Source organism: Bombus fervidus, chromosome 4 (genome assembly GCF_041682495.2).
Source record: "Bombus fervidus isolate BK054 chromosome 4, iyBomFerv1, whole genome shotgun sequence".
NCBI lineage: Eukaryota > Metazoa > Arthropoda > Insecta > Hymenoptera > Apidae > Bombus > Bombus fervidus.
In genome coordinates, this window is record NC_091520.1 from 10711288 (window position 1) to 10738058 (window position 26771).

Sequence of the window (26771 nt, forward strand, 5' to 3'; positions counted from 1 at the left end):
CGCTCGTCATTTTAGACTTCCACTAAGCGAAAATATTCTCGCAAACTTTGCGAAAATATTTCCACATCGCCGTAACCACTGTCCCTTAAAAATTCCCCAAAATTTATATCTTGCGTCGTTTTTCAAAATATTCGCTTCAAAATTTTTACCGAGGAATGCTGGTGGAACAGAAATTTACCATAGTTTCGATTTAACACGAAAATTCTAGAAATTTCAAAAGCTCGACGAAACTTTCGGAACGATAGTTTTTCAATGATCGCACGATTCGTACCTCGAAGTGTCTCTCAGTATCCATGGTTTTACGGTATTGCATCGACGTCCATCGGTTCGAAATCATTTACGAAGCGGACATCTCTGATGGGAGGCAAGGAATAAGGTGGATGACGGGTGATTCGTTGCTGAAAACGAATTGTATCATCGAGAAAACCGTTCTGCTCGCTAATGATACTAAATGCTTTCGTTAACGGCCTCCTTTATGACCCTCCATAATACATACCGGTTGATAGAATTTTAGATCGCGACATCCTCCGTAGATCCGCATGACCGTGTGTGTGCGTGCGTTGCCGATGGTCGATCCGATTAACCACTCGCTCCGAGAAGATCGATCCCCTCGGTGTACATCGCGGGTTACTGCTGCTGACGGGTCGGAAGGAATTCGTTCTCCGTGTTGTGATTAAAATATATATAAATAACTTTATTGTTTATAATAAAATGCCCTATCTATTTTACAAATATACAAAACTCTCGCTATGTACATTAAATCTCTCCGTTCGACGAGAAACAAGAGAACGCTCATCGAGGACTGGAGGACACATCTCGTGTTTTACGCTTATATTTATATTTATATTCATATTTATATTTATATATTTATATTTATATATATATAATCTCTCGCAATCCTTAATAATCGATCATTGGATTAAGTAAACTAGTCGAGTTCGAGTAGAAAGAGAAAAAACTTCGTTGCAATTACGAGTTAATAAAGGGTAGTATTCTCGGTGTATGCACGTGTTACTCTGTGTGTGTGTGTGTGTGTGTGTGTGTGTGTCTGTGTATTTTCATTACGCTTCTTCCTTGTTGTTCATCTTCCTCGCCGTCTTCGTTTTATTCATTTCTTTTCTCCTGGTATTTTACGTCTTCTTGCGTTTGATCTTGTTCGATCGTTTACTTTTGTTTCTATATTTCTGTTTTGTTTCTTGTAGTTTCGCGATTTTTTTTTTTTTTTTTTTCGTTCGCCCTAATTTACATTTGCACACTACGAAGCTATCACGAGTCTCAAAAATACGAATAAACCGTTTACTTTAGGTGAAGACACCGTGTTACGGAGTACAATTGCGATAGTAAGAAATACTTCTTGATAATAAGTAGAGAGAAACGTCGCGGCAGTCGGGAAAACCTGCAACAGAAAAAAAGAAGACGAACGGCCGATTAGATGGCATCGCGCTCCTCTATGTTACTTGTTTTCCTTCGCTTCGCTCCCTTTAGCCAAGCTCGAGAAGAAACCGTGGCTTGAAAGATTGTTGAAGTAATTTGGAGTAACGGTGGCTTTCTCATTGCCTCCGCTCGTCTCCGTTACAATTGAACTTGTTTCGCGTCGCATCCATCAAATGCACCGCCTCGGAAAAGAATCTGGTTACAAATTGAGAAATCCAGCGAAAAAAGAGCACATGCCCGAATTCTATATAAATTTGCGGGAGAGCAAATTTCAAGAAAAATAGTTTCTTTATTTCGCTCTTTCGAATAATAATTAAATCAAATTATCAACCAAACGTTGTGTAATAAATTCATTGTATTACATTTTTTATTAGACTTTATTTTCAACAAGCGATTAATTCATTAGTTCTTATAACTTTGATACGTATTTTAAACGTATTTGGAACGTTAACGTAAATATTATATTCAATATGTTTAGCGAATAAATAAGAAACACAGCAAATTTGTATTTAATTCAATTCGCCAGTAGCTGCACGTACATATTTCTTTCCACTTTTCATCACAGCTCGATAATCGATAAATGAATAATGAAAAATTTCTCCGCTATGTATTTGTTCGCTTTCAATATCAATGAGAGAGAAGAAAAACTGATGCATATTTGGCGTACGCTTTTTTCACTCCGCCCTTTTTACTGTGTTCATCAATTAACAAACACGAATCACTCAATGAATCAAATTTCTCAAAACAGGCAACAACTTCGTTGGAATATCGGATCTTCTCAAACTGGACCACCGGGAATTCGTTAAAAGAATTAAAATCTTTTGACGATCGATAATTAACGAGTTAAACTGGCGCGAAAGTGAAGGCAAATCGAGGATTCCATCTACTCGCAAACGTATCCAAGTTGGAATAAAAGAGGGAAATAATTACTCACCTTGTCCACTGCGATTTCCAATTACTTCATACGTAATGCGAATCGATAATACTTCTGGCAACAGTTCACATCTGAAACAGAAAAAGAGAGAAGCGTTCTGTTACACTGCCTATAAATCACGTCAGCGTCGACGACGCTCTCGACGTCGAGACAAATTCCCCGGCGAACGTATTTTCAGGAAATAAAACGCGGAACGCTGGTGGTCAACTGAGAGACACGACGATTTGTACGTGTACCACGAGCTCCGTATGCACTCGATTGTTTCTTGGAGCGTCGAGGATGTAACAGGCGTTCAAAAAGGAATCACGTTCCAGTGGAATTACATTTTTCACGATTTACCGAAGCCATTGTAACTTCCAACAGCGCCATTAACTCTGACTTTTCTATTAAACTTATTGTAAAATATCGAGGAAAATTAGCAACGTGTTTTTCTTTGCGAACGAACGTGCATTCATGCGTTCTGAATGGGAAACGATACAATGGGCCATACGTGGCAACGAAAAAGCGATTAATCTGCGTTTTTACAAAATCACCGATCATCTCGCGCACGAGCGTGAGTGTAATGAAAATTTTCAAATTAATTGCTTTATAAGATCCGATAAAATCCAGCCCGTTGTTAGCGAGAAAAGTAAACAAACCGTTTTGCCAATCGTATACAATACTTTAAGCCTCGCAATTTCGATTTCAACGTTAGCTCGTTCGTTCAGAATTCTGAATGGCGGGATTAAGTGACCAGCCCGATCGTTTCAAGTTTCATTTCGCGCGACAGCTTTTCGAAGCCGTGATGTAAATAATGAAAATTGTAAACGGCGGCCGTGGCGCGCGTTTCAGCTGCGAAAATATCTCTGTAAACCCAGTTGTACCGTGTCTCGTATGTAACGTTTTCAGTACGTGTACCACTCTATATCATCGAGACATAGTGGAAACAATTTTCGAAAATTCTAAGCCGGATTTTAACTCGAACAACGTTGATTTATACAAGTGGAAAAACAGCTTAAAGACCTCTTATCTCTTCTCCGTTAAAGCATACAGTCATTATTACCAATAATTCCATCTAAAACAGTGAGTAAACTCTCAACGACGCAACTATCGTACGAAGTATCGAGAGCAGATAAAAACGAGAACGAAGAGGTAGAAGCCATCGACCAAAAAGGAACAGCTGAACGAGCCACGAGACGATGAAGAAGGGGAAGTCAGCGAGACTTTGTCCTCTTCGTGGCTCGACAGAGACTGCGATTTAATTGAACGGGCTCGGAAAATTAATAATGGTACGACCAAAGCTCGCATCCCTTTTGTTTCCCGTGTCCGCGTGGAAAAAGCGGCCGTTTGTAAAATTATTCCAATAAACGGGGATCAGCGGGATTTTCGCTACGGCACGAGGCGCGAGCGCAATTACATTCATACGAGGAAGTGACGCGAATGCGATCGAGAGGCGTCGAACAAAAAATTGAAGAATGGTCAGGAAAAAGTATCAAATTGTAATAAAGAAGTCTGATCGGTGACAAGCGAGCTCTCTATGGAGCTTGTATCTATATACGACTGAAATGTTCAGAAAATGAGTCGTCCGTTATTATTTCGTCGTGGAACGGCGCATTGACCGCCGAGCATCTCGACTCTATTTAAATTATGATAAAGAAATGTAGACAATGGTAGACGAATACTGTGTAAGCTAAACAACGAGAAAAATAGGTTGCTCGTAATTATATCAACGTGGAACCGAGCGACGACCGCCGAGCGTTTCAACAATGGTCGATATGCAATTTCAGTGACGACAACGCGTCGACTTGTTGGCATTATGAATGTTCAAGGGACCAAGTGGCTGCGATTGCCTGCCTATTATATTAACAATTAGGCATAATCGCGGGCTACAATGATTAATTGCGGGCCGCGTGCACAGGCGAATAAGAGTGGATCGATGATGAGAATTTTCACGAAGGAAAATACGTCGGGCCTTGGAACATACGAGCAGAAACCTGGAGTAACGTATAAATATCAAGATACTATTATTCGACTGTTTCGTAGAATTATTATTCATCTAGAGCTTCCATTTGTCACCGAAACTCCGCAGATTCGCGATTTATCCACTGCTATTCAGTCGTTTCTAATAGATCATTTCGTTTCGTTTCAGTGATATACTACCGCTATTTTTGTTAGAATGATATATGATAGTGATTTTTATGGTGATACATTGTTTTTGATAGTGATTTTTACGCTGATATAATACACTTCAAAATTGTAACACATTCGCTTCGTAATTCTGGCTTTTAGATGGAAATTCATCGCTTTTCGAAATTCGTCTGTATTAATGAAATAATCAATAAATCGAGCGAGGATAGAGGTTTCGATCTGATTCGCTAATATCGCATCCGTGGCTGCCATAGCTGACCGAAACGGCACGCGAAGTAATGCAATCGGTGGAAATTCGATTTGGTGTCGAAAACATCGGATTCACGGTGCGGTGAACGGGCAGATGTACGGCTCTCGGAACTTCCATCTGACCGGTGATTTCTCGTTTTCGCCATCCAACTTCCGCCGCGACTTCGCGTACTGGGTCACGTTCCCATATGCACGTCGATGACACGACGAAAAGTAGTTTAAAGGCGACCGAGGCAGGTAACGAGATGAAAATCTGCGTTCGACGAATGGAACACAATGTTTGACACGCGAAACGTAGCTCCGTTCTTCCAGAGTGATGATTTTTATTTTCGAAGCTTACGTTACGCGAATTAAAAGCGGCAGAGATACTCTTTGCGATACTGTGCTTAGATTCTAGGGAATTATTCTTACAATTTTAGAATTCGCCCGAGGATAAATATTTCGCTCTTAAGCAAATAAATTTGTTCCTCGAAAAAAGCCAACGTACTTGGTCGTGAAAAATTTGTAATTTCTAGGATGAATTTAAAGAGTTAGTTAAAGTAAAGTAAAATTACGTTGTCGATTATTCTTACAATATATTCTTCGTACTAAACTAAGAGATGCATTAAAAAACAATTATTAGAAAAATAACCTATTATCCCGATATCATGCAGAAAACCTGTGTCTGCAGAATAAATTTCGTGGATGTGACAATTTATCGCATCCGATCTATTAAAATTTTTAATCGCCTCCCCATCCCGTTTCAATTCCATTCAGGTTATACCAGATAAAGTCATCTTAACGTTCTGGTAATTATATTTAAAGCTATATCGTCTTTTCGATTGTGAAACGATCTCTATCTGGCGTTAAATGGGTGCTGACATCGGTACCTCGTAACCATACACCGCACCGGTGATCATTTTTCGAATCGGTAAAGGAATTCTCGCGTGTGCGTTCGCAGCTAACGAAGCGATATTAATAACGTGAAAGGCGGCAAGAGCAACGAGACCGGACGCAAAGTAATTTACACGATCGAATTAATCTCTTCTGCATCGTCTCTCTGTGGTTCTTTCCTTTTTTTTTTTTTCGCTGCCCGCGATGCTGTCGCGCCGAGCCGCGCGCTGGACTGGTTGAAAATTCAGGCCAAGAAAGCCAGCGGTCTGGCAAGAAGGCCCGGTGTTTGCGCCGGAAAGAAAGTAATATCATTCAAAAGCACCGGAAGTTATTCCCCGATGCGAAAGTTTCCCCATTTTACATTACAGGGAATGGACCGCGGGAGACGTTAGTCGCGGGGAAAACTTCATCTCCGCGATAACTTTTCCAATTATTATCAGATGGCAAATGGACAGTCTTTGTGTTTCTCGCGGCCAGCCTCCTGGTCGCCGGCCGCCGGAAGTTCAAGAAGTCTCGAGGAGGGGAACTCCAGTCGAGCTGCACAATACCGCCGGTGATAAACCTGCCGGTGGAAAATCTATTTTTGACCGAACGTTCCGTGTTTTCCAACCACTTGCGCGCACTCTCGGCGGACAAGGATTTCCACCGAAGCGTCGAGTGGACGCAAGTGTCCAAGTACACGATGGACGCGTGCTCCGATTCTTTTCTGATAGAACAATCGCATTATTTTCTTGTCTCTATATAGACGAACGAAAATCTATCCTTCGGACAAGTCTTCGGAGAAGGAAGGTACATTTTGAATGATTAATCGCCAACTACGGTCGAGGTTCGCTTCCCAATAAGTTGCTTAATAAATAAATATACGTATGGCGTGTATGACGGAGGAACAGGGTGTGGTATATCCGCGAAAAAAGAAGAACCATCAACGTATCGTCGATCTTCATATTTATCTCGCGTTAATCACGACGATTCGTTAACAGAGGCGAGGTAAAATGATCGAGATATACGGCTAGGTAGCTAAATAAATGGCACGAGAAACATTAATTTCATCGTTGAGATGTTCGTAATCGGCCTGGTCTGCTGAATTAAAAGTAGATTAAGATATCAAGTGGATCTAGAGTGAGTGGACTATACTGACTGACGGCCGAGACGGACACACTCCATTGTCCTGCAGAGAGAAATAATGAAACGTGGCTGAAACGATCTTGGAATACCACCCTCTCTTCTCTATGGAAATAGAAGTCCTTCCGTGTTTACAAACAAGTGGAACTGGTTCTGAAGGGAGAGGCTGTACGAGTGGACACGCCCTGCCCTATGGCTCTCGAGCGTGTGAAAGAGCCTCCACCGACGAGATGAACAAAGAGCCACTGTCCTTTGTCTCAACCGTTCACGACACGGTGGATATAACGCGGGCGTGTTAATTAAAGCCGATAGCCAGCCAGGCCGCTACCAGTGTGTCGCTGTACTATGGATAATCGCGCGTTAAAAAAAAAAAAAAAAAAAGAAAAGAAGAAAAAAGCAAAAGAAAGGAAAGGACCGCGTGGAAAAAGGAAGAAGCGTCGAAGAAGGAAATAAAGCGAAAAAGGAGGACGTACAGAGGGTAAAGAAAAGGATAAAAAAAAAATCGAGGAGAAGAGAGGCGAAGCGGAGAAATAGAGAGGACGAAAAAGAGGGGGAACTGGTCGGGATTTATTCGCGATTAAAAGGACGTAGAGAGGCCATGTCCGAGGCAATGTGCGCCTCTAATAATGCGCCGCTGCCCGTTAATTAATATCCCGTATAATAACGACATTCCGATTGCATTCCGGTTTGTATTACTTTTATTATCGCAATGACCGGCAATTAAGACATCGCGGGCCACAGGCCGCGCTTCGTCGACCATTATTAACCGCCATTAGCCCGTGTCCCGATCGTCGTTAACGCGCTGTGAAATTGAAATCCTCCATTGTTCCCATGTTTATTAACATTCCAGGCGTCCTAACGCAACGCTTGCCTCGCGTTACACGTTACCATAAACGAAGAACGAGATGGGGTGGGTGTTCGTTTTAAACGACAACGAGGGATGTTTGTCTGACTGTCTAATAAGAGCTCCTCGATAATTCCGATGCATTATTCCTTCTTCTTTCGTGGACTTTCCTGTACGTACGTACACGTGCGCAAAATGTACGCATCCAATGAAGCTTCGCGTCCAATATTCAGAGTGCGGCTGAAATTTCCTTCTAGACGGAATTCCAAGGAACGGGAGACACAGTACGGCAGAGACAGACAGGGAGAGAAAAGAGTAAAGGACGAGCATCGAGCGAAACTTTCCTCGGCCGAACACACTCTTCCCACTTTCTATCTGTACTTCATGCTCGGTTCATTAAAATTGAAGGTTCCTCGTCGGTGCCGTTGCCAAGTCGAAAGTCTGCAGAAACTTCCCCGATGTATCTCTCCGCCCCACCGTCTTTCCTTCCGCTTCCTTCCTCCTTCTCTCTATCTTCCTCTCTCCTGCACGACGACCCTTCCTGAGTTCTCATCCAGCCATCAGCGACGACAGTGACAAAACGTGACGCGGTCCCCGGTATTTCGTTACGTGCATTCGAGTGACGCGGTGTTGTCGCGGGTACCCGTGCAAATGCGAATTGCCCTCCCTCGTTGGTCCCTTCCACCTCGCCACGCGGAAAACACAGGCTTCCGTGCGGCCTGAAGCGAGAGCCAACCTTTCAAAACTTTCCGCCGGAGGGGTTGTTCCAACTGCCCTCTCGATATTCGGCCAACATGTAAATTTACCGTGTTTCTTCCGTCTCATTCCCTTACCCGTACCCGTCTTCCTTTTCTTTTCTACCGTTTTTTGGTACGCTCGAACGGTTTGCACGAGAGACTCGTACCAGCAACAACCGACATCGCGTCGAATAACGTCGCGAAACTTGGCAAACTTTTCGCTGGTAACAGGAATTCTCGTCGGCCGTTAAGAAAACGATCTCGGATACGCTGCGGACGCTACTGCAAACGATCGACCGGAAAGAACTCCAAGTGAAGGTGGGATTTTTTCTAAACCGCCACCGAAAAATGGTTCGATCGGACCTTTTGCATGTGCGAAGGTGGGCTTTGTAAGGTTCGGTAGTTTCAAGTGATCGGCTCAGGGGAGGGAAGAACCTATCGTAGTTTAGATAGCTCGGAGTCGTTAAAACAGTCGAGATAAAGGTAAGACCATGGAATCTGGATCCGAGCTAGAAAGTAGGTAGATAGCCATTTGGCGTTATTAGACTCGGAAAGAGGAGAGTCTAGGAACGGGGACTGGTCGGAGTTCAATTAGTTAGAGCAATCGAGGCAAAGAGTAGATTCGAGCCTCGATCCGGTGACCACCGATCGAACGATTCTTCCTCCTGCCAGGGACCTCGTTCTTCACACTCCTTTCTCTGTGATTCTAAAAATTCGGACCAAGTATTTAACTTCGTCTCTCGGTAAACTACTGCAGAATTGCAAAAAGAAACGAACGGGATCCTACGTAACGACTTTCACAGAAGTCAACTAACTAACCGGTCGAACCACGAAATTAGAGATCCAAATAAAAGAGATCGAGTATCTCTAATCGAGTTGTCCGGTGGAAAAAGTTCCATTTTCCCTGGACAAGACTGGTGGAAATTGGTAACGACCTGGTGGATGATCGATCGATCGTCGAGGAAACGCGGGCAAATCATCGGGGATAGGCAGTGAACGCGCGGTTTTTGGCCGTGCTAAAAGAATCAGCGGCGAACGGTACGCGACACAGAGGCGGATAAAAATCTAGTTTCGCGTTGCGGACGATCGAAATCGAATGAGAGAACGAGGAAGGATGGGTGGAGTAGCGGAATGGGGTACGCGGAGGCGATCGGGAAAAGCGTCATTCAAATTTCGGCTCGTTGGACGCGCGGCGCGGCTTCTGAAGCGGAATGACACGGCGGAATGACGACGCCGCAATGGCTCGTTTTTTTTTCCGCTTCCAGCTGGCTCTGAATGCGAATCGAATCTATCCGGTCGAAAGGCGACCGACCACGTTCGATAACGAGCTACGGTTTGAAAAATGCCCGACCATAGGATGTGGCACAGTCCTCTTCTCGTCTACCACTTTGCACTCCAACACGCCGGTGCGCGTTAATTTTTCTTTCGTGTTCGAATACGACTTGATTTCCTTTCGAATACGTCGCCACGGGGAAGATAGAACGATTAAACGATATTTGGTTGTGATCCAGTTTTCCATTGGAATTTTAAGCATTTCACTTTCAGCGAACGTGGTTCGCGAATTGAGGAATGTGATGTATAGATGGACGTATGAGCTTGTACGTTTGTATTTGATATACGAGATCTTTGACAAGATAATAATACTCGTTAATGATGTACGTGCTGTACATTTTACAGGAAAGTAGTTTCAACGCTAAACTAAGTGTCACAACGATCCTTAGAGACGAATTCGGAATCAACGATTTCGAAAATAATCTCTTTGTCGTGAAAATTCTCTGCATTTTTAGTATCAAAGGCAAGATACACGAACTGTCAACTCGTTATAGGAAGCGAAAACTTTGTTGGTATTGATTGAAATTTCCTTTAACACGAAAGTTAGGCGAATTAAACACGACAAGAGATAAGAAATACACAATTACATAATAATAAAATCGATGTGCACTCACATTAGCGTACGAGCGACAGGTTAAGCGTTAAGTATGCTTTAGTTTACTGTAATTCCAGAGCAACGAAAGAGTATCATCGGCGTGCAAAATAAATCTCCAGCAAACAAAGCAGCGAAATACGTGCGAACGTCGAAACGGAGGTACTCCCTTGACCGAAACGAAAGAATCGACCAGTTACACGGTTATTTTGGTGCTGTTCCACGAGAGAGCACGTTGCACTCGACACGACCCGTTAATTCCCCGTTTTGCAGCGACGATGGCTCGATTTCCTTTCGGCTAGACGAGCGAGGCGAAAAAAAGGGAGCAACGAGTATCGTATATCCGCGAAACGTACGGGATCGCGATGTAACGAGCGGAGGGAAGATTTTTCTCTTCCCTCTGGTGCCCCTTTGCCAGCAACGAACGAAACAAAATGGCAGGCAGAATTATTCGGAATCGATGGTCGCGGCACCGAATCGTCGACGTCCAGTTTAATACGTCCGCGTGTCCCCGACTGCGACCTCTCGGAATTTCTATTTGTAATTGCGCGAAAAGAGTGAAAATGTCGGGACCAGGGCAAAAAGTGGAAAGGACGGAAATAAAACAAGCAAATAGGGAGGGAAAATAGGGAGGAAAAAAGAAAATAGAAAGGTTGAACGCATACGTGGTCATGGAAATTTCGCTTGGAGCCAAGTGAAATGACGCATAGAAATGACGATTCGCAACCCTCGTTCCCTCCGTCCTTTCGATTCGACTATTTTCGACGATCCCATGCCATGGACCGCGGTCTCTCTGTTCGACCGAGCACAGTGTAAGAGCACTTTTCATGCTAACGAATGCACCGTTTTCGATTTGTCGTCCGGTTATACGTACACCCTCTCGTGGTCTGTTTCGATTTTCGTTTTTCTTCGGGACGTCTGCAACCGGCTATTTCCTTTTGCCTTCTTTTTTTCTGTTTCGACTATAATCTGCCTACGCAGAGAAACGCGGTTCGTTTATACTGGGAATCGAAACAACGAACCAAATCCCAGGGCACTCTTGTTATTTGCATTCCGCGTGCAGTCGGCCTTCTTTTTTTCTTTTTTTTTTTTTATTTTTTTAAATCGTGCATCGATGTTCTATCGGAATTTTCGGTTACATTTCGAATGCGAGTTCAAATGTAGATTACGCGCGCGTAATTAGCACGCAAAACGTACGTGCAATCTGTTTCGACGTCGATTGGGGACGGATATTGAAACTGGAACAACCATGATTCGAGTTTCTTCTAATGTTGCTATTGCCGGTAATTACGGTAGTAGTCCCGTCGTAAGTTCCCATTCCCTTTGGTAATGGTAATAAGTTCCTGTGTGTTATCTGTTAATGCGAATTCCGAATCAGAGTGCACGGTGTTTTGGTAATGTTGCGACCAGGATCCCGTCGCGTAATTAACGTAAACGTGTCAAATTCGAAGAACGCTTATATCACTCGATCATTTAATATAATATATTCGGTAGATAATACGAAGATCGCAGGAGAAAAACAGTGGTAAATACATTTCTGTTGGTCTTCAAATTTTAACGTTGATTGAGGATTAAACAGAAAAATTCTAATACGATATAATTGAAAATGAAAACTTGCAGGCTCGAAAATGTATGAGTCTTGTAAATGGCTGATAGATCGATAAAGTTTTACGGAAGCTAAAGATATAAATATCAAAACAAGTAACATTTTAATACAATTTCAACGTGCTGATATGACGGACGAACGATATGTTGAAAATATTAAAGAGACAGGAAAAACGCATGTTTACCTCCAAAACTAAATATACGAACAGTTCTAGTAATTTGGGATTGATCGACAATGTGCTTAGCCGTAAAAAAGTAAGAAACGTGACTTATCGTGTTGTTCCCTATAGTCTGCGTATCTTTTCAATATCAAATACACAATAGAAAAAGGAAATAAGATAAAAGATACGCGTAAAACCGTGTAAGAAAAAATACAAAACACCGAAATATTTTTATCTGAGCTGTTGAAATATTGAAGCGGTCCTTCCGCTTTCGAAAAAGGGGAAAAAATAGAGGAAAAGATGGGAACACGATTTTTCCCATTGGCCACGGAACAGTAGCACTGATAACGATCGACCAATATCGGTAAATTCGTGCAAAATTTTTCTTATCGTGACCGGCCATCTGTGCGGACCTTTGCGCGCCAATTTCGACGACGACCAGAAGGGTGAAAAAAACGAGCCCTATCTCGGTCGTTCCTGTACGAAACGTTTGTGTCGCCGAGAACCTGGCGTTCGCCACCCACGATCCTCGTATTTTCTCTGAAAACTGGAACGAGTATGAATTTCGCATACTGTGCCGCGCACGGAGCTGACGTTTTCGCGTGCGCTGACATAAAAGTGGCGATATAAAGTCGGCTGCTTTCCTCGAACCTGTGCTCCACTGTTTCTAACGCGAAATGGTCGACTGCGGAAGACTCCGAACGGTTCGTTGAACAACAGGGATCTGCGTGCAATTGCCTTTCGTGTCACTACGTAGCCTAGAAATTCCCTCCGACGAAACAACCAACGATAGATATATGAAATGTTCCTTGTTATAGAGAATGGTTCCTTCGTTATAGAGAAGCCCGCTCGTTTTGAATAATTTTCTCCTCTCGTTTAATATTCGAACGGAAATTAACGAAACAGACTGATCCGTGTCTTTATTGGTGTTCTTCGTTAGCGAGAATATCAATTGAAGATAATTGACTGAATTTCTCGCCTTTGAGTTTCATTCTTTCAGACATGAAAGTCGGCGAACGTTTTGGCATTATTGGTACAAAGATTTTGTCTTTTAGAGCTGGTGTCTCACGTTTTTGATAATTAACGAGGACAGGATTGGTGCATTTTTAAAAATGTTAATATTTATAATATACAGTGATGGAAACAATTAGAGCATCGTTGCTACGAATGGTTTCATTGCTTCAGTCACGAGAACAGAAACGGAAATGTGTTAGACTCCAAATATAAACAGTCCGTTCGAAAAATAACCGGACTTTTTTAAAGATAATAAACCAGAGGCATCGTGTCGAGGAAGAAGATTTTATTCAAAACACGTTCCTCCTATGGCGATACAATGATTTTCACGCTCAACTAATCCGTTACATAACTGCTACGCGTGTTTCTATGGAATTCCTTTGAAAATGCTCGTCACAGCCTTCCAGATATCGCGAATGTTGTTATAACGTTTTCCCTTCCTTGTTATTTGTCGCATTGGAGACAAAACGTAATTGCGCTGTGCTAAATCTGGCGAACAGGGTGCTGCAACATTTTAATTTGTTTGTTCTGAAGGAAAGCAGTTACAGCGGGCGCACGATGAATCGGCGCATTGTCACGCAACAGAATTAAATTTTCCGACGCGTGAACGAACTTTACTTTGATGTTGATTATTGTAATTCTACTTCCAACGACGTAAGCGCCGTACAAATTTAACATAGTGACAATGAGAGGCGTATTTCTATGTGACAACGTCGCCACTGGTTTTTCCTAGTCTTAAGAAGTTCGGTTATTTTTGCCACACTGTGTATGCAGTTGTTCCTCGTACATCAATTGCAGGACAAAAGCGTACAGAAATTGTACACCGCACTCGAGAAACTTTTAATCGAATTTCATAAAACAATATCTTTATTCATGAAGAATGTTGGTTGCTGTTCGATACACGTAGTTTGCATTTCGGACTTTGTAGCTACAAAATGACCTGTCAACGACTTGGGTTAGCCGATTAAAGTAGTCACTCCAAACTGCACTGAAACTAGAGTTACGTCTAGGCTAAGTGTAGACCAGATCCGAGTTAGCCTATGATAAACTGGATTAGATCCACACGGGGCTTGTACACCTCTGAATTATGCTCCAGCTAAGTCCAACTAGCATTACGTACATCCTAGATCCAGTCTTACTCTAAGACGGAATTGCATCAAGTCCATCCGATATCTGACTTAAATCTGATCGTTGAATTCTCCTCATATATAATATATATTTATAGAGAGAGAAATAGTACTCTACAACCTACACGATCACCATCATTCGCAACGAAAATACGACTGAGGGGATCAGTGGTATATTAATCTAGCTCCGAAGGGCTGAGAATCGTGATCTTTTACAGAGATCTTTGAAAAATAAAGGTCCATCCATCGCGATGGCTTTGCGCCTTTTTACGTGGTCTGAGCCGTCACACGCGCTCGCTGCTTCCGGTCACAGGCAGTGAAATCACATCAGTGAATCGACCGGACGTGAACGTATGACGGAGAGAAAGAATGGGATAGAGAAGAGTGTAGGATGGCATCGTTTCGCCGCGGTCCCACAAATTTCGGTTTTCCCGTGGAATCCGATTGACATGACGCACCACCGACATGCTCCTCCCGTTTCGTACTTTCCGATTCGTCGTTCACCGTGATCCTGATATGAATTGAGCTATCCAACACGACACAATGTAAGAGTCCTTTCCCTCGTGCGAACGAGCCACGGATTTATCGTGCAGACCGACGGTGACGATCATAGGTACGGCGGTCTCGTTCCACGAAAGGACGATGGATGGATATCCCTCTTTTATATTTTCGTGGCCGGTCGTTTGTTCGCGACACGAGCTCGCGCTTCGTCGCGTTACGACTCTGCTTTTTATCGGGCTAAGTGCTATGATCCTGAATAGGATTTATATCGTTCTCTCGAAACGTATGTTTAATACATGATTCTTGAAGATCGGAATGATTAAAATTCGTGTTTGGTTTACAATATCGAGCAGTTACTTGGAGGAAGAGTCGAACAAATAAAACGATGGTCAGAATAAATTGCATATTATATTGTATTGTTTATATCATATTACTATATTATAATTATTGTATTATAATTGCGTATTATATTATATAGAGAAGTGTCGGCTAAAACTTTTTCTTCTTTAACTTTTCTTTTCTAATTTAACTCGATACTTGTACACTAGCACATAGCCTTTATTTTCCAATTCTTTTTCGCAGGTGTGCGTTTTAGTTTCATTTCCGTAGCATCAAACTTTTAGATACGACGCGATGAAATAACGCAAAAGCGAGATTCAGAAAATTGGAATATCAGTAGGACGATTGTGATTCGCTACCGTAATTCAGAAATACCGTTGGGTTTCTGGACCGGCGATCGACATGGCGATCGAGTCGCCCGAAAAAGAGAGGTAGAATCATCGATGAACAGGGCCACGTAAAATTTATCTAACGTCGAACCGACATAATTCAGCGACCGCCACGTAACTTCCTCTTGGACGAGCGAACACGGGACCGGATTTATCGTCCAGCCAATGACGCGGCTGCCCTGTATGTATGAGCTCGTCGCCGGAAGCAGAATGGATGGACAAGCTCTTTCACGTTTCGCCTCGACTAACGGGGAACGTTGGGCTAAAAGTAACTGGTCCATCTTTCTGTGTGAAACACTGCGAAATTACGTATTAACCCAGAAAGAATGCAATCCGCAAAATACTTTCTATGGTGCATCGCGTTCGATCCTTTATGCGCACACGTAACGTTCGTTCTTGCAATTTTCAGTAACTTGCCCCGAAGGGAATCGTGTCAGTTCCTCGATTATATTTGCAACTCAGTCGCTTTGAGGCAGCGTACGAATGTTTGTAGCAGGAATTCCATGGAATTTGTCAATTGAAATTGTACGATAAGGGAATCGAGATAAATCATAAATCTAAATTTCTCGATAGTAGCTGTCGCTAAAACGTAGAGGGCCACTTTCGCTTTAAGTATTTCATAATTTACGAAGCATTTTCTGCTTATAATAGCCAATAGCTCACTCGTGTAAAAAGAATCGTAATAAACGTAACGGATTAAATCTAATGGAAGCAATTGCAGTTATTAAGAAATTCTATCTTTCGAAGAAGATAAGAGAACACACGGCGTAACCCTCGATTTCTTCCTCGACTTTAACCCTCTAGTCTGATTATGATTAAACGCGTTCGATAGACTCGGCAATCTCTTTCCGTAGGAAATTGTTCGATTGTCGAACGAACGATAAGTATGTTTGCCCATCGCCCTTTCCACCCCTTCGTTTACCATAGACCGACGGGGTTGACTTGGAATCAAAGGAGGGAGTGTTTTCGAACGGTGCCGTCAGACTGTTTTAAAACGTGGCGGGAGTTAAGTGGTACGTTCGATAAATTTTTTCGAGCACTCTTTAACTTTCGTCCCTACTCGTATTCGCAGCTCCTGGTGCACGGCTTTGTACTCGTTCGCCACCTACCCTCTTCCTCACCTTTCAACCCTCGTCGAACGCCTGCAAGCCTTGGGTCTATCCCTGAAAACTGCTACCGGATTTTCCAGCTCACCTGACGCGCCTCTCTTTCCCTCTTTCGTCCACTTTTTCTCCTCTGTCCCTTTGCCCCTGCCACTCATACCCCCTCGTGAATCTCCTTTCCCCTTGGTTGTTCTTTTCTTCCTTTGACACTCTGCCATCATCCGCGTCCCTCTTTCTTCGCCACGTCCTTCTCTATCTTTCCTTTTTCTCTCTTTACCACTTTAACTTCCTACCATCTCTTCCCTCTTTATCTCTTTGACGTCTCTTTGCTCCCCACCCTTTACCCTTTTCCCGTTTCTTCTCTCTTATCTCTCCATTAACTTTTTCTTTATATTTTTCAGCTTCTTCCCTTCTTCTCGCCTTCATCTACATGCCACCGACTTTCCGTTCTAATTTCGTTCTCACGCTTCTATTTTGCTTTCGTTACTCCACTAACCCTCTTTCCCTCTCACTATCGAATTAACATAGTTTTCGTAATGGAATTTAAATAGCGATTCGGCGAGCGTAGCCAACGATTTCGAGCAAGTTGCGGAAAAGACGAAGGAAAATTCAATTCTCCAAGGCGCAAGGAGTTTGCGCTGGATTAGCCAGTAATTGGAACAACCGAGATTCGTGACAGTGGCGAAAACAATGTTCGACGCAGTTAAATCTGCGATTGGGGAATCTCGCGGGAAAAGAACTCAATCGTCGAACTCGGCGGAGATCGATTGATCTAGCCTAAACGGCTGGCCCCGTCTCGTCGACGATCGGAAAAAGGTTTTAAAAAGGAATGACGTAATTCGCGATGGGCCAACTTGAATTGAGGCTTACGAAGTAATCGGAAACTTCGAGCCAGGGACGACACGCTCGCTTTTTGCCGCTCGTCGATCCTCCTGGCAGAGGATCTGGATTTGATCCGAACTAGTCGTGGACGACGTATTTGTGACGCATGGAGAAGAATATCACGAAAATTTTCTCGAATTGCACGAGATATGGAAGGAAATCTATTTTCTGGCAAATCCTAAGCTTTCGAAGTTAGATCAAGATTATTGGAAAGCGTAAGAAATTTTAATATGTCTTATTATTGCTGCATACTACGTTATTGCCTATATGTCACTTTCTATATCAACGTTAGGCATTGCGCGTGTCATTTGATTTATGTGAATTTCAAAGTTTAACTTTCTGCGTTTAATCTGAATAGCAATTTGTGACGAACAAAGAAGAATCTTTCTCAAATTGTATGAAATATAAGAGGTAGCTGGCTCCCTAATAAATTTTCCAGAAATTCTTCCAAAAGTTGGAAATTATAGTAAAAGTGTTCTAAGATATGTAACAGCAGAGGTAAGTATTTTCCACGTTAATTTAAGACGTCGTACATATTCTTGGATACCATCTTCGATATGAATTTTAAATTTCGGCTTGGATTACTTCCGTGCCGTGGTCTATAAAGACCAGCGGATAATCGTCGTTAATTCGTCGTCTAAAATAACAGATTTTAATTAAGCAGAGTTTGCACAATCTGTGAGCGCGTATTACGGGGAATAACCGAGGAACTGAACGGCCACGAACCGAGGCGTTCCACCTACGTACACAGAATGTAAGGGCGTACGATAGTCGATTGGTTCGGATTCGATAAGTAGAACGACGCTTGGCTGAGAGACGAGTCCAGGGAAAATGGCGTATGTCACGATTTCCGTTATCGCAGCCACATTCTCCTGGCGAGCAGCAGTTGCATTTCGCCAACTACTTCGAAAGTGCACTCAACCGATCCTCCTGCATCCCTCGTTCCTTACGTTTACTCGTATACTTTACGTGTGTGATCGTGTGTTTGTATGTTCGCCAGAAGCGGTATGAGTCCTCCATACTTTTCGAACAGCATTATGCGCAACTTCCAGCCGTAACTTTTCCTGCAAATACCGGTAAGAAAAGTTCCGCTGTTCCCTTCATCGAGCTCGGTCAAATAATTACTGTCCCGACGAGCTGGCTCGATGGAACCTGCTCGTCTACGCCGAAACTTCTTGAAAACATGTTCATCGCCCTGCATAAGGGATACGTCGAGGAACGTTTGCCCGAACGATTGTCCGCCTGTAACGATCGATTCGATCGAAAGACTCGAGAAATCTGCTGGCGATGGAGAACGTAAAATGCAATGGAAGCTCCATTAGCCGAGTTAATTGGGTCGAAGTAGAAGCTAAGACAAGTATTGTACGAGAATAATGGCCAAATGGTAGAAATTATATTTATCGTGGTAGACTTGACGTGAAACGCGGATCATGTATTTTCAAGTATTCTTGATGTAATGTCGTTGAAACTTGCGCCATTTATGTTAATCGCTCTTTAATGGGAACTAGATATACTTTTAGGGAGAGCTTCCACATGCTGTTTTAGAGATATCTTTAAATATACGTTAAAATAAGTGGAATCATCGTTGTAAATATATTAGAATACAACGTACGAAGAATGATATCGCAACAAAGATAATATCAAGTATCCTTCTATTCACTACAAAAGTAAAACATTTGCATGTGAGAGATGGTTCAAGATCTTCGCACGGCACCGTACACCGTACGATAAGAAATTAGACGAATGAAGAGGCATAAAATTAAAGTGCGATTAACTCTGGTTCCCCCACATCGAACAGTAGACCGAAACTTTCGCAATCAGTGCATCAGCATGTTTCGCTCGAACCCCCACTAACAAAAAAAAAAAAAAAAAACACAAACACACCGTATACATATAGCTACATGTGCATACATACTCGCGCTAAAAACAAAAGAGAACAGAATAAAAATCGCGGGGATTACAGCCTCCATTCCTCGAGCAATTTTTCACCGGTATCGTTCGGCCGCCGAACAGAAATTCTCGTCCATCATATACAGACGCGTCAAAGCTTTCGCGCGACTCTTCGAATAAATCTCGCGACCGCGAAAAATCTAGCGGGACCGAAACCATACCCAGTGGGGGAGGAAAAACCAGGCAACGAGAAAAAAAAACGCATTCGTGGTATCACAATAAACGCTTGACCAGGCGGCGCGGCTGATAGCGGGTGCCGCGAAAGGGTGGCAAACGGATCGACAGATAACAGCGAACGACAAACTAAAATGACAGAGGAGACACCGCTGGTTTATCCTTTTCTGGCCGCGATCCACGGAATCCCATACTCCTACGATAATATTTTATCGCGTTGCATTCGTCGTTCGAACTCTGCTCGTTGATACGGAAGACGTTAAAAGGTAGGGTAAGAGTAGAGTTGGTGAGTGAAGATAAACAATTTTCCTGTAGTAATTCGCCATGTTCGATTATGAACAATTTTTGAGCGATCTACATTTAAAAACAGACGAATATTTACATCACGAAAACTGTGACTATCTACGAAAACGTAACTTCTACTCGTCGAAAGGAAAGAAGTTTCTCAAATGTTAATATTCTCGGTTGTAATTATCATAATTCAGTAACGTGTGTATACCACTTTATTTCTTAGTTAGAGTTAGTTTTGATGTTGGCACCGTAGGATTATTCGAATAATTTTCTCGTCTTTCATACTTTCTCTTGTCGGCTTAAAATACGCGACATTTTCTCATTTTTTCGTTATTATACAGACTAATGGTGTCTCGTAATATACCCACCACGACAAATCCAATTATCCTATGCAAAGTTTAAGAATGAATTGTAAAATGTTGAAGCTTAGGTGATTCTAGTAAGCCTACCCTCTTGTGTACATATTTCGTTTAAGCAGAGAAGGCTCGCTATATAATAATGGGTTAGGATAATTGCGAGTGGCGAATCAGCCTCGATGCAGCCTCCGCCAAATTGAACGACTTTCGAACCTGTACGTCCAAGTCCAGGATCTTCTACCACTTGTGAAAAGCTCTGGGAACGAGCAAAAGGGATGAAAGTACGCATCGATGGAGAAAAGGGGAAGTTGGATCGCGTTTCGCGGCAGCGCAAACGGTTAATGTTCGATCGAGGGCGGAGGAGAAGAAAATGTTCGTAGCAATCCAGAACGACTGGAGGGGTTATTCCGAAGGCCGAATGTATAGCGGCAGGAATAAGTACCGTTCCGGACTGGGGAGAAACCTCTCCATTCGATACGGGAATTGGATGTTCAGGATAGAGGATAGAGAGAATCGACGCTGCTCTCAAACAATTCTTCACCGTGTATTGACCGTGGGTAAATCAATCAGAGACAGTCGTTTTGACCTTTACGATCAGATTCCGGACGGTTGCATCGCGAGAGGAATCGAGAGAACGAGCGGGGACGAAGAGTAGACGAGAAGAGGAACGAATGAGAAAGAACGAGGCCGAATGAACGAGCTTCCCTGGCAGAAAGAATAGGAGGAAACGGAATGGAAACGCGTGGAGGGAGGAGTAAATGGAGGAAGAGGGACAGGAGAAAAACCGATCGAGTGCAAGGAGCTACGTCGACATTGTTTATCCGATCGCAATTACAGTATCCAGGACTTCATTTCAATCGAGCGGGGCCACTCCGGTGAAAATCTCTTACAGGCGATTTAAGTCACCCGGTACTGACAGAGGAAAGCTTCTAAGGAACAAGGGACAAGTCCGAGGATTTTTCCTCCGTGTGCAATTTCGAACGAGAAGAGGGAACTTGCTTATCCGGTATAAATGGCAAATTCGTCGTTCGATGTACGCAAGGAATACATATACCGAAGGCCCTGGCGAGGGTTGGAAATTTATTGGGCAACCTCCCACTATCCTTGAGTTGCGCGCTCGGCGTGCAGATGTTTTATAGGGCACTTTTTATTGGCCTCACCAGTTGTTCGAATTTATTCCGTGCTCTGCGTAACTTTTAGCGTGCGAAAGATCTTCTTTTCTCTGCCTGCTTTTTTCCCACGCGAAACGATTTTGAGCGGTTGCTGCTGCTTTCAGAGGACCGACCCTTGGAACTAACGGAATTAACTTTTTCACCGGTCTGCCTGATTTTTGCCGATCCGCCGTCGCGCCGCCACGTACGAGTTTCTTACTTTATTCGATAGACTCGGAAAGAAAAATGGGGCGGGGACTTTATTACTCTGTTCTATCTCTCCGTTTAATATCCCGAGGAAAAAATTAATCGCGTTGTTATGCCGTGCTCACGATGACGAGGGAACTCGGTTCTGCTCCGAAACACGTAGCTCTCCGTGTCGAATCGCATTTGTCCATCGAATATATTCCGACGATCTCCTCTGCCCTCCCATTTAATTACGTTCGAGAACTTACGGGCGCGATCGTAGCAAAGAAGAAAAAGGGAGTTCCTTACTTTCCTTTCGTTCCAGTTTCCTCGGGTTCTACGCAAATTCTACCAAGAACTTTCACGAAAGAGTATTCTACCGGATGTCAAAGAAAGCCTCTGGACCACGCTGGTCGCCTCCTTTATCCCACTTTGCCGACTTTCCGCGCGAATTCCGCGCAACTTTCGAATATTCCTCGGGTCGCGTTCCCGAGAAATCCCCTCCGGACCACGGGAGGCAGCCTTTAAATTATTAGCTTCCGCGCGCGCGAGCAGGAGCCCCGATAAAAAGCGCATAACCGATGCAAGGTGCGACCAATCATTTTCGGAGCGGGAGAAGGCGAATGAAATTGCCGGGCAAGCTGTGTGTACCTCGATTCTCAGCCGAGGGGCCGCTGCCCTTCAAGCACCTGCTGCTCCGTTATTCCCTCCTCCAAAAACTCCTCAACCTCCATTTCGATGCACCAACTCCCTCCTACCTTCTCTTACCTCTCCTCCTTCTTTTTCCCGCCCGTTTCGCTCAAATATTTCCAAAGAACTCAATGACCCGGACGAACTTTCAACCGGAAAGAGGTGAAACTTTCTTTGTAACTGAAGCTACCAGCGAAATTCAGTAGTTTTCTAACCCCTCGTATCGATGTATATAAAACGCAAGTGCCGTGGGCCAGATGGCGGTCGCGTTAAAGAACTTTTCCGATCATGATTTTCCAATTTGAATGGAGGGCCACGTGTCTGAGTGCGATTATCCCAGGGCCAGGCGTCCACGTGCGCAGTTTTACGTCCTTCCGTGGCGGATTACCGCGTAATTCGCACGTGGCGACGTCTTTGCATCGCGCGAATGATTCGGCGCACCCTCTTCGTTAATACGTACACCGTTAGGCTACCCGAAATCAACGTTCGTGTAGGATCGTATATGAATCGAATTATCGACAGACAGACAGACGACGAACAAAGGGGTGAATTTTGAAAAATGAAAATGATCGATTCGATGGATCGCTTTTGTGCTGGATTTAATTCAGCGCGGCGGTGTGGCCCGGGCGACGAAACGCGTGCTTCTGCGATTATCAGCGACCGATCGATTGACAAGCATTATTGTGACGTTTCCGGCGGCGACGACGCGATTTTTCTATTATTCCACGCCTCGCGGCCCCGGGTTTATTCCCTGGTCACGGTGGAACGCGTTTCATTAGCGAGTAATTGTTGATGAAATTATTCAGTGAAAACAGCGGAGAGAAAAAAATATTACAGGCAACACTAATGAACTACCGTCGTTCGAAAAGAGGTTCCACGATGGAAACGAATATAGTCCGGTCACTTTGTCGCAATTATCGTTCGTCCCGCGGCAGGATATTCAATCAAACGTAATTGCGATTAATTAAAGCGCAGAGTAAACGAGAAATAATATACCGGACTCTTATTAGCGGCAGCTTGGTCGCGGTAACACGCGCACGATTCTCGAAATTATGCTCGCTGGCAAGGGCTGTAATCCATGGGCGGGGGTGTATTTTTTACGATACGCAATTACGACTGGCAGAGCGGCGTGCACACGTTCAGAACGGCTGATATAAATTCTGCAAATGGAAATAGTTACAGTAACCCGAAATTAAATCGACCGGCGTCATTTCGAACTATTTAAGTACAATGGGACACGGATCGCAATTCCAAGCGACAGGCACGCGGCGGTTAGCCAGATAAATGCCGTGCGTTTCCGTGCGACACTACGCTAGAACACGAGGGCGCTCTCTTGAAATTCTGCCCGAATTTTACCACCGATCTAGCCTCTCCCTCTATTTCACGTTTTTTCATCCGGACGATTAAAATTGCGAGGCTTCCCATGAATCGTAAAGTAGGTATGCGCGCGAAGTTTGCGACAGGTTAGCAACGTGGAATTCGTTGTTGGTTAGTAGCCAAGCCGAATGAATTAAAACGCAAATTAATTCTACTGATTTATAATATTTTACAACGACAACGCTTGACGTAAAATATTTGTAAAAAAATCTCCGAAGAATAATGTTATTCACACTTCGACAAATCGTAAATATCCAGCCCCATTAATCACGTGGAAGGATTTATTTCCAGTTCAAAGGCAGCTTCCTCTCCAAGCAAAAAACTTCCAATCTAGATCATCGACGAGTCTCCATTCCTTCCTACGCTTTCCTATCTTTCACGCAAGCATTCACCAAGCATCCTGCGAGATAGCGGCTTGAAAAACTCCAACGAGGACGTAGTAAAGAGAGAGTCGGTCAAAGCAGGAAAAACGTAAAGACACCAGCGCCTATCGAACACGCCAGAGATGACATAGAAGTCGCGGGGAGCTGTTTCGATTTCACGTTCACGATTTTACGAGCGACAATTCTGGGGGTAACTGTTGGAAGCGGACACGAGCACGTGTATCCGGTAATAACGATAAATAATCGTAAAAATCCACTATCGTTCACGGTTGGTTAACCGCGCCTCTTCCCGTCGACGGAGGGCGAAAGCAGTCTCCTAAGAATTCAATGCGCGGGGCATCTAATAAATATCTCTTCCCCAACGCGACACGCATATACCTACACGCGCACTATCTACGTTACACATATGAATTACACGTGGACGAAACACACGTATACATATACGTATATACCGAGGAGGTTTCATCATATAAAAGAAGACATAGTCGGAATGGGGGAAAACGATACAATCCTCCGCGAGGATCGTACGTAGGAAAGTTTCGGTGGATGGAGAGCTTTTTAAGATTTCGGCGCCGCTAAAACGGCCGCGAGCACCGTCTTCGTACACCACGACGTGGGAATAGAGAAGAGAGAAGAGGAGTCGTTTCGTTATCTCGGTCACGTCTCGTCTGGACCCGTGGGTGCGTTTTCTCGCAGGGAAAGAGATACTCGAATATTTGTTGGCCAGGTTCGGCCAACGATCCATAACCAACGGAATCTATATAGGCGCGTGCACGCGCGGCTACGTGCCGCGATACCGACAGAAACGCGTTGCCCAGCCGCTTTTAAATCACCCGTAATTTCGTTCCGAAATTCCAACCCCCGTGGGCACGTCGCGCAGCTCGTACGCTGCGTCGCGTTGCGTCGCATCGCGTTACGCTTTCTCGCCGTTGACACGGGTCTCCGGCGTATCTTCGCACCCGCGCCGCGCTGATATTATCATCCGGTTCGCGTTCGTTCGTTAAAATTCATGGTGTTTCCTATGCAGGAAACGCCGGAGAGATACATAACCACCTCCTCTACCGGGGCGAAAGAACCATGGGAGATGGTGTTTGAGCGTGTGTTTTTTCGTCGGTGGAAGGTACTGACACGCTGTCTACGAGGAGAACCACGTGGAGAATATTAATAGGGTGTGGTGCACCGTCACGCGAGTAATTAAAGCGTCTGTCTGGTAGAAAGTTACGAGCGGAGAAAAAAATGATCGGACGAAAGGGACCGGATCAGTGACTTTATAATCACTCGCCCCATTTCCCACTGATCGTACGGCTGCATATCGTTTCGTTTCCTTCGTTTCTGTGGTCTAATGGAAGAACTCTGAATGCGCGGTTGTCCGTTAATCGGTAATATTATGGAGATACTTTCGACTGGGAAGATAAATCGTCGTCGTGTGGATGTTTTTACATCGGACAGATATGATCCGCCGTAGGGGACTGATATAAAGGATTTAATTGATTTCTTTCTTCGCACGGACCGAATGATGGCGTGTACGATCAATCTTACGCGTATGCCGGCTACGTATCTGTTATCTAGTTCACCAGATAATCGGCGGTTGCGTAAAATGATTAAGCGGCCCCCATTACTCATCGAATCGTCCCCACCTCCGTGAAACCAGCCTGAACCCATAAACGTCAATGTACTTTCACCGAGTTTCAACCCCACGTTTCGTCGCCTAGGTATCTCTCTCCTTCTCATCATCTTCCTACAGATCTCTTTTTCTCTGGTTCGATTAAGATCGTACGCTTTTAACGCATCGTCCGCAGTTCCAAAAACGAAGCCAACGAACGTATCTTCGTTTGAGAGAAGCGTGCCGGCAAAAGCCAAGGCTATCAGGCTATACATATTGCGCCCGAGGAAACGTTGAATCATTCGGCTGATGGAATAAGTAGCAGTGCGGTAATTTGTAAAAGCGATACAACCAAGAGATCGAAAGAAGAAAAACGCGAAATTTCATGTCTTGCAGAAAGACGAATACAGGGAACGAGAATGGAGAAGAAAATGGGGTACATTGGCAAAGACAGGTCGCGGACGAAAGGCAACGCAACTCGGAACTTAATAATGGAATCATCCTGCAGGCTCGACCTTACGTAAGGAAACCGAAGAGCTCATAGAAAACTAGTTCCCTGTAATTCCTTCTTTGATAGGGGACCGACTGTGTTATCCATCCCCTGCCATTTACTCTATCTCCGTCTTTGTTCCGCTCGCAGGCCGCTTGTAGATACACCGTCGGAGGTATACGTAGTTGGATGCGTCGGCCGAATGGAATCGCGCTCGACCGTAAACTTGACACAATTGTACCTCTAGACGTAACTTGGGATTAGCACAATGGCACTACCTCTCTCTCTCTCTCTCTCTCTCTCTCTCGCTCTCCCTCGTGCCCTATTCCTTCGTCCTTCCGCCGACGTATAAGGGAGAGAGGACGGCTGAATCCAGCAAGGAAATACGCGTGTGTCTCTCGAGAGTGATCTAAGAGGTCCACGAACGAGTGGACCGGCAGCTCGAAGAACACGCCCGAGGGAGAGGCGTGTAACAGCATAGGGTTCGTTTACTTGCAGTTTTCGATTTCCACGCGTGCCTGAACGACACACGGGAAATGGAGGAACGCTGTAACGTTCCACCCTTCTAATAAAAATCGCGCTATAGGACGAAAGAGACGCACGATGGAAACCAGCGATTATATATGTCATCTCTATCGGGAATGTCGAGGTTTTCGATCGGTTTCGTACGGAATAACCGACGGAGTAAAATGGAGAATCAGGCAGCGGTTCTGGGGTTAAGTTTTCGAATCGAACGTATAGGACGAGATCTCGTG

The 26771-nt window shown here is 44.1% G+C and overlaps 1 protein-coding gene across 1 annotated transcript in view; it reads right to left on the reverse strand.

Moving 5' to 3' along the window:
• Nucleotides 1-673: 673 nt before the first annotated feature.
• Nucleotides 674-26771, reverse strand: part of Toll-6 (Toll-like receptor 6) — a 47248-nt gene continuing 21150 nt past the window's right edge. Inside the window, exons 2-3 of the transcript XR_011799762.1 lie at nucleotides 2369-2439; nucleotides 674-1396 (exon numbers count right to left, since the gene is read on the reverse strand). The gene's annotated coding sequence lies outside the window, so the exon portion shown is untranslated. The remainder of the gene's footprint in view (nucleotides 1397-2368; nucleotides 2440-26771) is intronic.